At 53.4% G+C, this 3,914-nt stretch overlaps 1 non-coding gene across 1 annotated transcript; it reads right to left on the bottom strand.

Moving 5' to 3' along the window:
* Window positions 1–3,526: 3,526 nt before the first annotated feature.
* Window positions 3,527–3,599, bottom strand: TRNAG-CCC (transfer RNA glycine (anticodon CCC)). Its single transcript has one exon. It is a non-coding gene; the product is annotated as a tRNA-Gly (tRNA).
* Window positions 3,600–3,914: the final 315 nt, after the last annotated feature.

The following is a 3,914-nucleotide window of genomic DNA, read 5'->3' as shown; positions in this document are numbered from 1 at the left end:
GGGTCTCTGTGTCTTCTGCATTGGCAGGGAGATTCTTTACCACTTGAGCCACCTGGGAAGCCCCTTGAAAATAGTATAAAAGGTGTTTAATAAAATGATGTGACTTAGAGTGAGGAGGCCTGCGTTGTTACTTATGAGTAGGTGACCCTCGACTGAACATTTCTCTGAGCCTCAGTTTCCCCACCTGCAAAATGGGAGCAGTGCTAGAGCTACTCCCCTCCAACCGCGCCCCGCCACCCGCTGCCCCCCAACACACACACACCCTTGAAGGATGGCTTCCTGAGCTGGCACGTGCGTGTTTAGTACAAGGAAGGAGCTCTCTGGGGAGTGACCCGTGGACACTTTTTTCATATATGAGCTCAGCGGGTGGGATGGACCTTTCAGAACCACCAGGGCTCTGCTAGGGGGCCTGGCGTGCCGGGTAGGTATAGGGGCCTAGGAGTGGGGAGGCCTGCATGTTGCAGAGCCAGGCAGTGGGCAGCCCCTGCAGAGACACAGTGACCAGGCATGTGGAGAGGAGGATTCTGAGGAGCTGTTTGGCCAGAGGATTTTGGAAGCAGACAGAAGCAGGGCCCTCCACACTCTTTCTTGTAGGATTGCTGGCACATCAGACCTGCAGGGGCCATGGTGATCCCCGCGGGTGGGATTCACTGTGCTCTGCAGTACAAGAAGAGGGGGGGAGTCTTTCTCATTGAGGGGAGGCGGGGAGGTGCAGGGGGCTCAGCCCCAAGGGCTCCACACACATTGTGTCCAGCTTCAGGTCAGCTCTGCTCCATTAGGGTCGGAGGAACAGGTGTGGGTGTCCTGGCTGTATGGAGGGGTGTCAAGGGCAGGGGGAGAAGGATTGGGGTGGTGGGGGCCGGCAGGGGGTGGGCATGGAGTGATGAGGACATGCTTGGCAGGGTGACGCTTTGGAAAGCTGGTCTGTTTCTTAGCACAACTCTTGCTCTGTTGTCTGGGCCCCTCTGAGCTTTGGTGTCGTGGTCTGCAGACTGAGGGTAGGGACCTCCATTTTACGGGTAAGTGGGAAATCCTGACCTGAAATGGAATGGAATGTAGGTAACCAGCTGATCCCTCCCTCTTTTCTTCACTCTTCTCTGTCGCCTGACACTCCATGAAGCCCATACCAGTCAGATCAGCAAAATTGAATGCCTTCCTGATCAGAGCTGATGTTCATCTAGTGTTTATGAAGTCCTGGGCAATGTGAAACAGACCTCATCTGTTATATGATTTAATTCCTGCTGTCATCCTAGGATTATAGTGCCATAATTGGCCCCCACTTCACAGATGAGTAAAACTGAGGCTCAGAGAGGTTGAGTACAGTGTCTGAAGCCACACAGCTAAAAAGTGGCTGCATTGGTATCCCAGCCGCAGCAGTCTGGTTCCAGAGCTTGTGCTAGTAACCACTGTACTAGCCTGCCAGGAGGAGGGAGAAACTCTGTCGGGGTGTGCGTGTGTGTGTGTGGTGGAGGGCCTTAGACATCATTGTGAGGCATTCCTGTGTTAAGATGTTAGTGGGCCAGGCTTGCTTGCAGAATCTCTGACAAATACACCACAGAAGATGGTTCTCAAGGGCTGGGGATGTGGGCTTTACCCAGTAGTTAGTCCCAGGACCTTTGCTGGGAGAGTCTGGGGAGGCTGGGCCTATGGACCCACCCGCTTCTGCATCTGCTCTTCACGGGGGACGCAGAGGAGGCTGGAACCACCTGACCTCCCTCCCTGGTCTCCACTTCTGCCCAACCCCTCTCAGGAACGTCTTCTGGTTGACAGCTGGGGTCCTTTGTTCTGGACATGGTTTTTTCAGATCTGTGTTAGTTGAGTGGATCCAAGTGCACCTGTAACTGGGGACACCCCCCTCTCCCAGGAATGCTGCCTCCTACCGGAGTGCCCCGGACCCCCACAGCAGAGTACTGTGTCCATGCTCCCGGCTCCCAAGTCTAGCCCACTGGCCTCGCAGCAGCTCCACGGAGCCCAGCCCTGGGGCCATGGATCCTGAACGTGGAGAGCCCAGCCCTGGGGCCATGGACCATGAACATGGTTACTTGGGTGCGGCATCGGGTGAGCCGGGCAGTACTTTGTTGTTGCTATTGATCAGTCGCTCAGTCGTGTCCGACTCTTTGCGACCCCAGGGACTGCAGCACACCAGTCTTCCCTGTCCATCACCAACTCTCAGAGCTTGCTCAAGCTCATGTCCATTGAGTCGGTGATGCCACCCAACCATCTCATCCTCTGTTGCCCCCTTCTCCTCTTGCCCTCAGTCTTTCCCAGCATCAGGGTCTTTTCCCAGTGAGTCAGCTCTTCGCATCAGGTGGCCAAAGTATTGTATATATAAGTAAATACAATATGTAAGAATATATATCAGGGCACTGCCTGGGACTCCCTACATATTCTGTTTCACAGACAAGAGACTGGGGCCCACCCAGGGAGGTTAAGGAAATTGCCCAAAGGTATAGCCCCAGAGCCGAGGCCAGCCCAGCTGTATCTGTGGCTCGTCCTGCTCATCCTGGTCTGGGAAATCGAGTGTGTCTGGTGTGACAGGGGGGTCAGGGCTGCAGGGGACGTCCTGGCTCCTTCCAGGTCTCAGATTCCTCTTATCTCAGGCGAAGACAGAAAGTGCGGCTTTCCTTCTTATAAACTGTTTTAACTGAACCTCACCGCAGGTCCTGGGCGGTGCTGGTTTCAGGATGGATAAGGAATGGGTGCGGCTCAGTGTGGGATGTTGGCCAAGGGGGGTGGGCAGGGGTGCGACCGGCCTTTGGCAGAGACTTGGATTTGAGCGCCCCCGGTTGGGTGAGCCTTGGGCCCTGGGCCATCTCTTTACTGCCTTTAAGGGAGAGTCCATTTTTCAATTCTATGATCCTGCAGTTGGAGCATTTGGAGCTGGGACTCAGCTTGCTGTTCAGAAATCTGTACTTTCATAGGCAGTTTAGGAAGAAGGATTGTCTGTCTCACTGAAGGCTATGTCAATTCATGAAACCCACCACAATGAACTGCTCTGCAAGACTGACTTTATTATCACCATTCCCATTTTACAGATGAAAACACCAAGGCTCGGGGGAGTTAGATAACCTGCTCCAGAGATCCCTCAGCTAGGAAGCGGCCGAGTGGGGATTTGAACCCAGGGAGAGGCTGCAGAGTCATGCAGGCAACACTCTCCTGGTTTTATAGAACTGCATTCCAAGAGGGTCCAGCCGTTTGGAGCTGCCTTTGCCTCACATTACTGGAGAAGCTGGTTTATCCCCATTTTGAGAGATGAGTAAAAAGATGGCTCCGAGTAGTTAAGGAATTTGCCAGTATTCAACAGGTTGTAAATAGCAGTATTAAGATTGAACCCAGGTCTACTGACTCCAAATATAGAGGTACTCTTTTTTTTTTTTAATTTTAATTAATTTATTTATTTGATCTTAGTTGGAGCTAGCGGGATCTTCGACCTTTGTTGCAGCATGTGGGATTTATTTGTTAGTTGTGGCATGCCGGGTCTTTAGCTGTGGCATGTGACCTCTTAGTTGCAGCATGTGGGATCTAGTTCCCTGACCGGGGATCGAACCTGGGCCCCCTGGATTGGGAGTGCAGAGTCTTATCCACTGGACCACCAGGGAAATCCCTTGGGTCCCTCTTACATCGCTTCCTCCCTTTCTTGCTAACTTGGAGGCTCATCTCATGTCACTTTGTCCTGCTGGCCTTTCTGTGAGGTGCCTGTTCTTTGCTGGTTTGGAGCGGGGGGTTTCCCCAGTGGCCTCCATGTCTGTCCCTTGGGGTCAAGCACAGTGTCTGCTTTGCTTCTGCTCCCCCAGCAGCTCACAGGCAAGCCAGGGCTCCCTCCGCACATAGGGTGATCAGAAAACGTGGTCCACTCAGCTGGGCGCAGTGTGTGCGCTTTGGTACCTAGAAGCCACACAGTGTTGAGATGAATG

Source organism: Bos javanicus, chromosome 14 (assembly GCF_032452875.1).
Source record: "Bos javanicus breed banteng chromosome 14, ARS-OSU_banteng_1.0, whole genome shotgun sequence".
Classification (NCBI taxonomy): domain Eukaryota; kingdom Metazoa; phylum Chordata; class Mammalia; order Artiodactyla; family Bovidae; genus Bos; species Bos javanicus.
This window is presented reverse-complemented; position numbering and strand designations above follow the sequence as displayed.